At 42.9% G+C, this 12,416-nt stretch overlaps 1 long non-coding RNA gene across 1 annotated transcript; it reads left to right on the forward strand.

The window, feature by feature from the left end:
• The first annotated feature begins 3,319 nt into the window (after positions 1 to 3,319).
• LOC148002451 (uncharacterized) lies at positions 3,320 to 9,985 on the forward strand. The gene is made up of 3 exons (XR_015633712.1): positions 3,320 to 3,383; positions 4,010 to 4,094; positions 9,696 to 9,985. It is a non-coding gene; the product is annotated as an uncharacterized LOC148002451 (long non-coding RNA).
• The last annotated feature ends 2,431 nt before the right edge of the window (positions 9,986 to 12,416 follow it).

The following is a 12,416-nucleotide window of genomic DNA, read 5'->3' on the forward strand; positions in this document are numbered from 1 at the left end:
TTGAGAATTTTCCCCTCTAAGGAAGACAGTTTCAACCTTCCCCCTTCTGCTAAAATGGATCTTTTGCCATCTTCTGCTGCCAAAGAGACTCCAAAACCTACAATTACTCCTTAGGTGAGTCCCACACCTTCTCCATCTGTCCAAAGGGCCTTGGAATTTTCCGAAAATGATAAAGGAATTGTGGAAAGTTGCCAATCCTTACAAGGGCATGCTGGACATCCCATATTGTCACAAGATGCTCAAGTAACTCCTCCTTCTATCAAAAAGGCATGTTCACCATCTGCCCTAGGGTTTCAGGGAATTTCTTCACCCCTCTCTAGGGCTCCAGAAAGTGTTCTCCATGCTCAAAGTGATTTGTTATTGTGAAAATTAGACTTCAAAAATACAAAACCTTTTTTTATATTTCCAAAGGTCTGAGGGATAGTCCACATCGAAAAAAAATCATTTAGACCTTGTGCCATTAGTCCAAGTATATTAGAAAAATTCCATGTCTTCTAAAGCATCTAAAAATCAATCTGGCTCTAGCAGTCTTCCTGGGAAACATTTACCATCAGCCATACAAACCACAGGACAATCGAAATCTAAAAAGGTGTATCTAGAAACTTTACCATTTGCCCAAAGGTCTTTAGGATGTTCAGCAACTTCTCCAAGAGCTCGGTGAATCTAGAGAACAAAATAACTAAAGACATCTGCCCAGGGTGTTTTCACAAGAACCACATATTTCTTCTTTTCTTTTATGCCAAGACAGATGTCCAGCTTCCTTCTCCCCATCTCTGATCTCTTCATCCTATTTGTTCTCCCTCCCAAATGGCTCTTTTCTCTGAATTAGAGGCCAATTAGTAAACCATAGTTATACGGAAGGAATATCTGAGAGGCAGTTGCAGTCACGACAACACTTGTGACATCACAGAAGAAGCTAGGGCTCTCCAGGATACAAGAGATTTTTCAGGGAGGGCATAATGATGATGTCACTGAGAACTGCCATGTCCTACCTGCTGAACAGATTTCCTTACATTAACCAGATTCAAGGGTTCCCTTTCCAGGAGTGTCTCCTGTCACACAGTGGAAACCTTTACGTACTACATCTCTCTAAACCTAGAGACTCTTCATTAGTGGTCACATGCTCTGAATGGAGAAAGTTAGTCAGGAGCTTGGCATGGGTAGAAAAGATTTAGGAACATGGAGAGAAGGAGATTCTTCTGAAGATTCATGTTATTCCCAGGTCCAATCCTATGACATAAAGTTCAGTTGCCTAGTGTTCTCATTTTCCCAGGTGCCAGTATTTTCTCTACAGACCTTTAATGGAGTGAATATTGTGCTACATTTTCTGATTGTACATTCATTCACAGGGGACATTTTATATGTTCCTGCATGCGTACTAAAAAATTTCATTTTTCCAATTCCATTTTTTGCAATGAATATGGCTACAAACGGGGCCCAGCTATAGAGCGAATATAACAGTGCAAATACTGTATACCTCCTTCAAATGATAAAATCCCAAACACTCCTTTTATCCATAAAGTAGCAGATATCAGTTAAGCAAAGGACAACATGGAGTATAGAATGTGTTTCTGTAGTTCTATTAGATATCAGTTCTCTAATATCGACCTTCCTGTGTTCCCAGGGAAAGACTTGAGGTTTTTGGATGCTTTACCATGATTCTTTCTTCAGGACAAACATCAGTTTCTGGGTGATGGTCAGCAAGAAGAATGGCTTGAGGTCCAGTGAAACCTCAACATCCATAGGTTATAAGAAAAGGAGGGCGTCTATTTGGCATTGTCATTTGTGGATCGTATATTCTTGACCTAGTTACACAGAATCCAAGTAAATATTCCATCAAAATTCTTAGTAGTAGGAGCCACCAAAAGCATATATATATATATATATACATACATATATATATATATACATATATACATACACACACACACACACACACACACACACACACACACACATATATATATATATATATATATATATATATATATATATATATATATATATATATATATCACCAAAACTAGATAGGATTGTTGAAGCTAAGAAGAGCATGCTGCCAGGAACTGGACATAGATCTTTCATGAGAGATGAGAGACACAGCTAGAGCATGTCAAATACAGAAGTGAATGCTAGTGGAAAACCAGGGAACTGAAAATGGACCTCATGTTTGTAGATGTTTAGAAAAGATTACAAGAGCTGAATGGACTTTCAACCCCATAAGAACAGCAATTCATCTAAGCAGAGCTTTCTGGTACTAAACCAATATTCAACGACTGTGTATGGACAGGCCTATGGCTCCAACTCCATTGGTAGAAGAGGATGGCCTTGTTGGGCCCCAATGGAAGGAGAAGCCCTTGCTCCTCCCTAGGTTTGCCTCCCAGTTCAAGGGAATGTCAAGGTGCAGTAACGGGGGTTATAGAAGAAGGTTAGTGGGACTGTTTAAGGATCTCAGCGACAGGAACCTGGGAAAGGAAATAACATTTGAAATGTAAATATAAAAATATCCAATTAGAAAAAGCAATAAAAATTGCTAAAAAATAAAAAAAATGAGAGAAAAAAAGAAAAGTTAACTGCCAGCTAATCACACCTATTGTCTCAGAAACCAAAAGGTAACTGTCAGGGAATGGTAGTCATAGTAGTACTAGTGGAAAGACTGAGATGCTGAAGTTTCAACTAGAAGCACTTCTCTCTCCCAGATGTCAGTGTCAGACACAAACTGCACTATAGGAATCCAAAGCAAGGAGGAGTTTACACTGAGCTGAGGACACAATACTTGTCTTTTCCTTCTTCCTTAGGACCTTTCTTTCTGGGAAAAATTATATAAGCCATGAGCTCTCAGGAATCAACTGGGCCCTTTCCAACACCTGGCTTTTGGAATAAAGAAATTAATGATATAAACTCTCTGACTTCAAGGAACCATAACAAGCAGGGATGTTCAGATGTTTCTGGGAAACTATCAGTTCCTGATTCCCATATGTTGAAGGCTCAGATAAAGGCTATCTCTTCAGCAAACCCACTCAACCCCTAACCAGGACTCACTGAGCTTTCCAATGGACCAAGTATTTCTTCCTTTTTTATACAAATACAGAAGGCCAGCTTCCTTCTCACCATCACTGTTCTCTTTAGTCTCTTTCTTCTCACTCCCAAATGGCTGTTTACTCTGATTTAGAGCCAATTAGTAAACCCTAGAGGTACTGAAGGAATATCTGAGAGGCAGTTGCAGTCAGGACAACACTGTGACATCACAGAAGAAACTAGGGCTCTCCAGGTTACAAGAGATTTTTCAGGGATGCCTAATGGTGATGTCACTGAGAGCTGCCATGTCCTACCTGCTAAACAGCTTTCCTTACATTGACCAGATTCGACAGTGCCTTTTCCAGGTTTGTCTCCTGTCACACAGTGGAAACCTTTATGTACTCCATCTCTCTAAAGCTGGAGACTTCTCTCTGCTTCACTAGTGGTTACATGTTCTGAGTGGAGAAATTTAGACAGGGGCTTGGCATGGGTAGTAAAGATTTAGGAACATGGAGTGTAGTAGATTTTTCTAGAGAATATTTTTATTCTGTATGTCACAGGTTTTTTCCTGTGACATACCGTTCAATTTTCTAGGTTTTCTCTGTTTCCCAAAGTCTAGTATTTTCACTACAGACCTTTAATTTAATGAATATTGTATTTCCATTTCTTATTGTAAATTCCTTGAAAAGCGACTGTAGGCAGCTGCGACGTGCCAGGCCTCAAAGTTGGCGCTGGTTTCTGCCTTCCACCCTCCCAATGGTGAGCTCTCCTTGTAGTAAACTAGTCCTTATATGGCTATGCCTTCCTGGCCTGCTGGCTTCCACATAGTGACAGCCTATCTGCATGACCCACCTGGCTTGCTAGGATTGGCCAGCACTAGCTTTTTAAGTGTGGTGGGGGGTTCCATGGGGTCAGAAGATTGTATCAAGGGTCATGAGTAAAACTGCCTGAAGAAGATCTTCACTATTCATGTCTTCCTCGCTGGTCGAAGTTGGGCACGGCAAGTTGTGGCTTGTACAGGGACCTCCTGAGATCAGAACTTCTTGCAGTGAGGATGGCACTGGAAAGTTCCCAAGGTAAGGTGGGGCCATAAGGACCATGGGAAAAAAGCAGCTATAAATTCTCAAGGTAGTTAACAAGAATGTTCGCGATAGCAGCGAACAGAAAGTAGGAAGACGCCTGGTGAATTTAGCCGTAGAAGTGTAGAAAATTTTTGTAATGGGGACCTCACAGTCTCATCCAATTTTTCTGGCTCTTCAAGAGCTGTTTGAGCATAAGAAACTAAAAATAAAAAGGAGCACCTTAGAGAGTTTTTTGAGCGAATGCAAAGTCATTGCCCCCTGGTTCACATCTCAGATAATCAGTAAGATTATCTTGCCACAGTAAGTGGCAAGTTGGGAAAAACTAGGGAAAGACCTTGATTTTGCCTGAGAACAGGGGACTCTAAGACCCGGGGTCCATCCAGTGTGGTGCTTAGTGCGTAGTTGCCTTGAGGATCAAAAATGTTTTCAGGCAAATATAGAGAAGGGGCAAGCTGCCCTAGAAATGCTTCAAGAGGAGAGGTCAGAAAAGCAGGGAAGCACAAAGGAGACAGACTCAGAAAAGACAGATGCAGAGGAAGAAACAGACGAAACAGAGTCAGAAGAAGAGCTACAAGTGTTGATAGATCAAATGAGGAAACAGTCTCTAAGGAATAGACAGAAGAAGAAAAAGGAAAAGCCTAAAATGGTGGAGGAACTTCCTGGGTGGTTCCTCTCAGCTCCTCCTCCCTGCAATGTTGTAGAGGGAGGAAATAGAGTTTCGGGTGCAGGGCGCCCTCCTGTGGTGAACAACGGTACTGAGCATCCGCAGGCTTTGCACCTGGCATCAGTTGGCCGATAATATGCTAATGAGGGAGCAGCACCATGCTAATGAGGTAATTCATGCTCCACCAATCCCTGAAGGACAATCAGCATAGCCTCAGCTGCTGTCTATATAAGGCGAGCATTCTTGATGCTTCAGGTCTCCCTGTCCCTGTTCAAGGGAGCTGTACAGTAAAGGCTTGTTCGCAGAAGAATCCTGTTGCCGCGCGTAGTTTTTGCTGGCAAGACATTGGGCGTGCGACAAACGGGTAGTACATTCTGCCAAGAAGTGTGGAAGCCAGTCCACACAGAACTGCATCTGGCCTATCCTGTTTATGTGGATGCTGATCAACAAAGGTATCATGAGCCTTTAGACTTTAAGGTGATCAAGTCCCTGATGGAATCAGTAGGACGTATGGAATTATGGCCTCACTTACCATACCTCAGGTTGAGGTCTTACACAGATTTTGCATGACTCCTAGTGATTGGATTAAACTTGCTCGGGCCTGTCTTAGTCTGGGACAGTATTTGGACTGGAGAGCTTTTCTTATTGAGTTTGCCAATGAACAGGCTGCAGCTAACTTGGTAGTGAGGGGGGGCGGCGGCCAGAGGCCTGGGATAGAGATATGCTGCTGGGTCAGGGACGCTTTGGCAATGCTCAGACAGGGTATCCAGGACAGGTTTCCCAGCAGATTAATGAAGTTGAAACAAAGGCATGAAAATCCTTACCTAATAAGGGAGAAGTGAGTGGAAACCTCATCAAGATCCTTCAAGGACCTATGGAGCCATTCTCTGACTTTGTATCCCGATTAGTGGAAGCAGCGGGAAGAGTCTTAGGCGACCCCAATACTGCTAGGCCCTTGATTAAACAGTTGAACAATGAACAGTCACAAAGGAATGTCGAGCCGCTATCACTCCTTACAAGAACAAGGGACTTAAGGCTTGGATGAAGGTCTGTAGAGAAATAGGGGGACCTGTGACTAATGCTGGACGTGTGGCTGCACTTATGGCGATGATGCAGAGAAAAGGAGGAAACTCAGGAGTGTGTGTTAAGTGCTGTCAACAGCGGCGCCTAAAAAGGCAATGTCCAGAAAGGAGAAGTCTATGCAGTATAGGAAGTTGCCAACGTCCGAGGCAACAAGGGCTGTGCCCCAAGTGCAAAAAGGGGAACCATTAGGCTCATGAGTGCTACTTGGTAAAAGACATCAATGGGCAGCCTCTTAGCTCGGGTTTTGGTGGAAAAGGTCAAAAAATGGTCAGCCGGGTCCACGACCCCAGGGCCCACAAATATATGGGGCAGTCGAGAATCAGGATGTAGAACAGAGTCACAAGAGATGGCCGTACCTTTGCCATCTGAGGGGAAAGGAGAGTCACTAAAGGCTCTGCAGGACTGGACCTCTGCTTCACCACCAGACTTGAACTAACTCCTTGGATGGGCATCCAGTTGACAGAAACTGATTTTAAAGGACCCCTTGAACCTGGCACATTAGGGCTACTTATAGGGAGATCATCTACAGATTTAAAAGGACTACATCTCCATCCAGGAGTTATTGACCCAGATTACACAGGGGTAGTCAAGATCATGGAAGAGTCACTGAAAGGGATTACTGCCATTTCCCCTGGGGACAGAATATCCCAAATATTACTTTGCCTAGCCTTCATGGAAGATTTGTAGCCCAGTCTAGAGAGAGGGGAGAGAATGGTTTCAGTTCCACAGGCTCCGACCATAAATTTTAAGACTTGGGTTTAACCAACGCCCAGTAATGAAGCTAAGGGTAGATGGTAAAAGGATCCCAGGACTGTTGGATACAGGGGCCGAAAGAAGTATAATAGCTAAGAAAGATTGACCCTCTGGATGGCCAGTACAGGCCTCATCTCAAACATTACAAGGTCTCGGTTATGCAAGAGCTCCTGATATGAGTTCAAGACAACTGAGTTGGAGAGATCACGAAGTGCATTCAGGAGTTATGCAACCCTATGTGTTGGATTTGCCCATTTCCCTTTCGGGGAGTGATTTGCTAAAAGATATGGGTTTCAAATTGACCACTGAGTATTCTGAAACTTCACTAAAGATTATGAAACATGCGGGCTATTTTCCCAGTAAAGGAATAGGGAAACACCTGCAGGGAAGGACTAGCCCTATAGCTGCCCAACAGAGAGAAAGGAATCAGGACCTGGGTTTTCCTTGGGGCCGCTGAGGAAGGGTTCCCATTACATGGAAAACAGAGGAGCCGGTTTGGGTTCCTCAGTGGCTGCTTTCTTCTGAGAAGCTTGGCACAGCTAAAGCTGGCTAAAAACCATAAAAAACCACCAGTATTACCTTGGAATATCCCAATATGTGTGATTAAAAAAAAGTCAGGGAAATGGGGACTGTTGCATGATTTACGAGTTATTAATCAACAGATGCAAATCATGGGCTCAGTGCAATGCAGGCTTCCCCTTTTATCCTCTCTGCCAGACTGTTGACCTGTTGTAGTGATTGATATAAAAGATTGCTCCATACCTCTTTGTCCAAGGGATAGTGAAAGGTTTGCTTTTACTGTTCCATCATGCAATCATGAAGAACCTGAGCAACGATATGAATGGGTAGTTTTACCACAGGGTATGGCCAATAGCCCTCCTATGTGTCAAATTTTTGGGGGCAACGCCATTGCCCCAATAAGACAGAGGTTTCCTGTACTGAGATGCATCCATTTTATGGATGATATCCTTTTAACTTCAAAGAATGAAGAGATTTTAGATTTAGCATATGGAAATTTAGTTAATTTGCTAGAAGGTAGGGGATTGATTATTGCCCCGGAAAAGGTACAAAATGGCAGTCTTGTAAATTATTTAAGAGCAAAAGTAAGTCCTTATACCATTATCCCCCAGAAGGTTGAATTGAGGAAAGATAATCCTAAGACTCTTAATGATTTTCAAAAACCACTAGGCGATATTATTTGGGTCATATATTATTTAAAATTACCAAATTATTAATTAAAACCATTGTATAATACTTTAGTTGGGGATTCGGCCTTGGGATCTCCTAGACAATTGACTGATGAAGCAAGGGAAGCTTTAAAGAAGGTTGAAAAAGTATTACAAGGCCCAATTTTACATCGATGGAAGGAGGGTGCAGACATTGTGCTATGCATTCCAGACACCTACATGCAGCCCACAGGATTGTTGTGGCAAGATGGCCCTCTGCTTTGTGTTTATCCCATGGCTTCTCCAGCTAGATCAGTAGAGTATTATCCTACAGCAGTTGCATGTTTAGCCCTGAATGGTATCCAGCAGTACATACAATTTTTTGGTGTTTCCCCAACCTCGATCATAGTGCCCTATACAGGTCAGCAGATGAAGATCTTGTGTGGCACTGTGGATGCTTGAGCTATATTATGCTGTGGATTCCATGGAGAGATAGATAATCATTATCCAGAACACTCTTTGCTGTCCTTCTTCAAAGAACATTCTGTGATCTTTCTATGGTTACCTCCAGTGTTCCTATACAGGGGTCGCCAAACATTTTTTACAGATTGATCCAAAAATGGCTGTGGAGCTTATGCGATTAACAATCAAGAGCCAATTTTGTGTCAATATCAACCCGGCTCTCCACAAATAATTGAACTCAAAATTGTTCCTTTGCCTTTAATTTGCTCTCTGATTCATCATATTTGTTAATGCAGTTAAGATATTAGAAGTGGCTGGCCCTATTAAAATTAGCAGCACGGTATGCCAGCTGCTGAGGGAACTTCAGGAATTGATCTGGAAAAGAGGTCACAAGTTTTTTGTCCAACATATTAGAGCTCATAAAGGTTTGCCTGCTCCTCTCAGTGAGTGAAATGATCTTGTGGATAGATGTACCCGAATGGAGTTCATCTTCTTAAGCTCATCATTGGATCAAGCACGACAATCTCATCAACAATATCATGTGCCTACTAAGACCTTAGAGCAGAAGTTTCATCTGTCTTGAGCAGATGCTCGACCGATAGATTTAGGAGGTCAACAGTGTATCACTTTTCACCATGGACCTAGTGTCGGGGTTAATCCTAGAGGCCTCTTGCCCTTAAAGATTTGGCAAATGGATGTAACTCACGTATCTGGATTTGGGACTCTAAAATACATTCATGTTTCTGTGGATAGTTGTTGAGGAGTCATTCATGCTACCCCTATGAGTGGAGAAAATGCACGCAATGTTATTGGACACTGCCTATAAGCCTGGGCTGCTTGGGGAAAGCCTCAACACTTAAAAACTGATAATGGCCCAGCATAAACTGCCAAATCTTTCAAATCCTTTTATAAACAGATGGATGTGCATTTGAGCCATGGCCTGCCTTATAATCCCCAACGTCAAGGTTTTGTTGAGCAAGCACATCGTACCTGAAGGAATGCGTAATTAAACAAAAAGGGGGAATAGGCCATGGTAGAACCCCAAGGGAACAAATATCCTTAGCCCTTTTTACTCTTATTTTTTTTAATTTTGGATGATGATGGCCTTTCTGCCGCTGACCGACATCAGTGTCGGGCGGGCACATTGAAAGGTTATGTGAAATGAAAAGACATGATCACTGGCTTGTGGCATGGGCCAGATCCCGTGTTGGCATGGGCAAGAGTGTCTGTTTGTGTGTTTCCTCAGGACCAGCAAGATCCGTTGTGGGTCCCTGAAATATTGACCAGGAAGTACAACAAGAATGAAGATCCTGCTGCTGCTCACACTTCTCGGTGTGACCCAAATGCTGGTCCAAATGGAACCGCTGTGGGGGATATTATCGGTGTTCCCAAGACTCATGCCGATACATCATGACTTTTAAGTCCACTCCTCTACTTTGTCTAAACAGTTGTCAATTTATCTTCTAGGTAATTGGACAGAGGAATTCGATTTCTTAATGGATCAGCTACGTGTAGCCATCATGACCGTGAACTCCACACGTGCAGATGCTAGACTGGCTATGGGATTGTCATCTTGGATTGAGGCTGCTATGAATCATCTGAGGGAGTGGGCGGGTATGGGAACCCTAGCTTGACTCTTGCTGCTGGTCTCCCTAGTGCGCCTGTGGTGTCTCTGTTGAATGAGGTTTGTTCAGAGGCGGCACGAGTTTATGGTGGTACAGGTATTTGCAGCCATTAAATCAGGACAGTCCCCTCAAGCCTGGCTTACGGTCATTCAGAAGACCTTGTTGTACCTCACGCCTGAGTATGTATGAGTGACCCTGCCCAGTGATGGGCAACCTCCCTTCTACCTAAGGCATAGGACCTTGTGGGAGACGAGGTGTCCTAAGACTGCTTTAATGAACAGATGATCCTAAGATGGTTGGATGGGTTGCCACGCTCAGGGGTGCTTTTGCCTGCATGATTAATTAAACAATAAGGGGGAACTATAGGCAGTTGCGATATGGTGCGCCTCAAAGATGGTGCTGGTTTCCATCTTCCACCCTCCCAATGGTGCGTGCTCCTTGTAGTAAGGAAGTCCAAATTGGCTATGCCTGCCTGGCCTCCCAGCTTCCGCATAGTGTGAGACGATCTTCATGATGCACATAGCTTGCTGGGATTGGCCAGCAGTAGCTATTTAAGTGTGCTCCGGGGTTTCCAAGGTTGTATCAAGGTTCCTGAATAAAACTGCTTGAAGAAGATTTTTGTTGGTCCTGTCTTCCTTGCTGGTCGAGTTAGGGTCTTGGCATGGGTAGAAAAGATTTAGGAACATGGAGTGTACGATATTCTTCTAGATAATATTTTTATTCTATATGTCACAGGTTCATTCTTGTGACATACAGTTCAATTTTCTAGGGTTTCCCTGATTCTTAAAGTCAGTATTTTCCCTACTGACCTTGAATAGGATGAATATTGTATTTCAATTTCTTATTGTAAGTTCCTTGATAAGGGACTTTGTAAATATTCCTCAATGTCTACTCAAAAAAATTTTTTTCCAATTCCATTTTCTGCAATGATTTTGGTCACAAGTGGGTCCAGCTATAGAGTGAGTATAACAGTGTAAATACTGTGTAGCTACTTCAAATGATAAACTCCCAAATCCTTATTTTATCGAAAAATTACCAGACATCAGGAAAGCAAAGGACAACATGGACTATTGAGTTAGGTTTCTTATCCCATTTGATATTAGTACTACACTATGTAGCTTCCAGTATTCCCACGGCCAGAGTTGGGGGTTTAGGATGTTTTACCATGATTCTTTGTTCAGGCCAATCCTAAGATGCTGGATGAAATGCAGGGAGAAACGTGACTTGAGGAGAAGTTAAATATCTACTTCAATAGGTTCACAAAAACAAGAGGGAGTCTATTTGAAATTGTCATTTGTGAATTCTACATTCTTGACATAGTTGGGCAGAATCCATGTTAACATTCCACTTAACCACATAGGTGTAGGAGCCACCAAAATCATATGTTTACTGTAGAGGGCCGCAATAATATTCACCACCACTAGATGGCACTGGCTTCCTCTGCGCCCCACGAGGAAGGCCTAGCTAGACAAGATGGCGCCGGCCTTCACCGAGGCAGCCGACTTCCTTTCAGGAAGTTAACTGTGTGCGCATGTGCAAGAGTGCCTTTGTGCCAGGTCTTTGCCCACTCCGGGGCGTGCCTGATGAGATCATGGGTAAGCGACCAATCAGGTGTGGATGTGCCTCGCTAGGGTGTATATAAGCGTGCCATGCTGGCACGCGGTGCTTCCTCCTTAAGATATCAATAAAGTTTGGTCGCAGCTAGGATTCCTATGTCCACACGTGTTTTCTTGCTGGCGAGGTCGCACGTGGGACAGTGTACATCAGCCAACCAAACTAGATAAGATTTATGAAGGTAAGAAATGCATTCTGCCAGGAACCTGAAGAAGTTATTTCCTGAGAGACACAGATACAGTATGTCAATACAGAAGTGAATGCTAGTAGCAAACCAGTGAACTGAAAACGGAACTCTTGTTGGTAGATTTTGAAAAAGGATTAGAAGAGCTGAAGGTACTTTCAACACCTTAAGAACAACAATGCCAGTGAACCAGAGCTTCTCATACTATACCAATATACAGAGAAAGGACATGGACTGAGCTATGGCTCCAAATGCACATGTGGCCGACTATGGCCTTTTTGGGCAACATTGGAAAGAGAAGCCCTTGTCCTCCCTTGTACATCTTTCAGTTCAAGGGAACGTCATGCAGGAGAAAGGCTGGTGTGAGAAGAAGGAAATGGGAATGGGTACGGATCTTATGGACAGGAAACTGGGAAAGGAAATTATATTTGAAATGTAAATATTGAAACATCCAGTTTAAAAAAAAAGCAGTAAAATTTACTAAAAAATAAAACAAAAATGAAAGTTATATAAAAAAAGAAAAAGCTACCAAGTAATCACACATATTGACTGGTGAATCTGAAGTGGTGTTCAGAGTAATACTAGTGGAAAGACTGAGATGATGAAGTCTCAACCAGAAGCACTTCTCTCTCCCAGATATCAGTGTCAGACACAAACTGCACTATAGGTATCCAAAGCATGATGCATTTACACTGAGCTGAGGAGACAATACTTGTCTTTGCTTTGTTTCTTTGGACCTTTTTCTTCAGGGCAAAAAGAGTAAAG

The sequence above is a fragment of the Rattus norvegicus genome, chromosome 11 (assembly GCF_021556685.1).
Source record: "Rattus norvegicus strain SHRSP/BbbUtx chromosome 11, alternate assembly SHRSP_T2T, whole genome shotgun sequence".
NCBI classification, from domain to species: domain Eukaryota; kingdom Metazoa; phylum Chordata; class Mammalia; order Rodentia; family Muridae; genus Rattus; species Rattus norvegicus.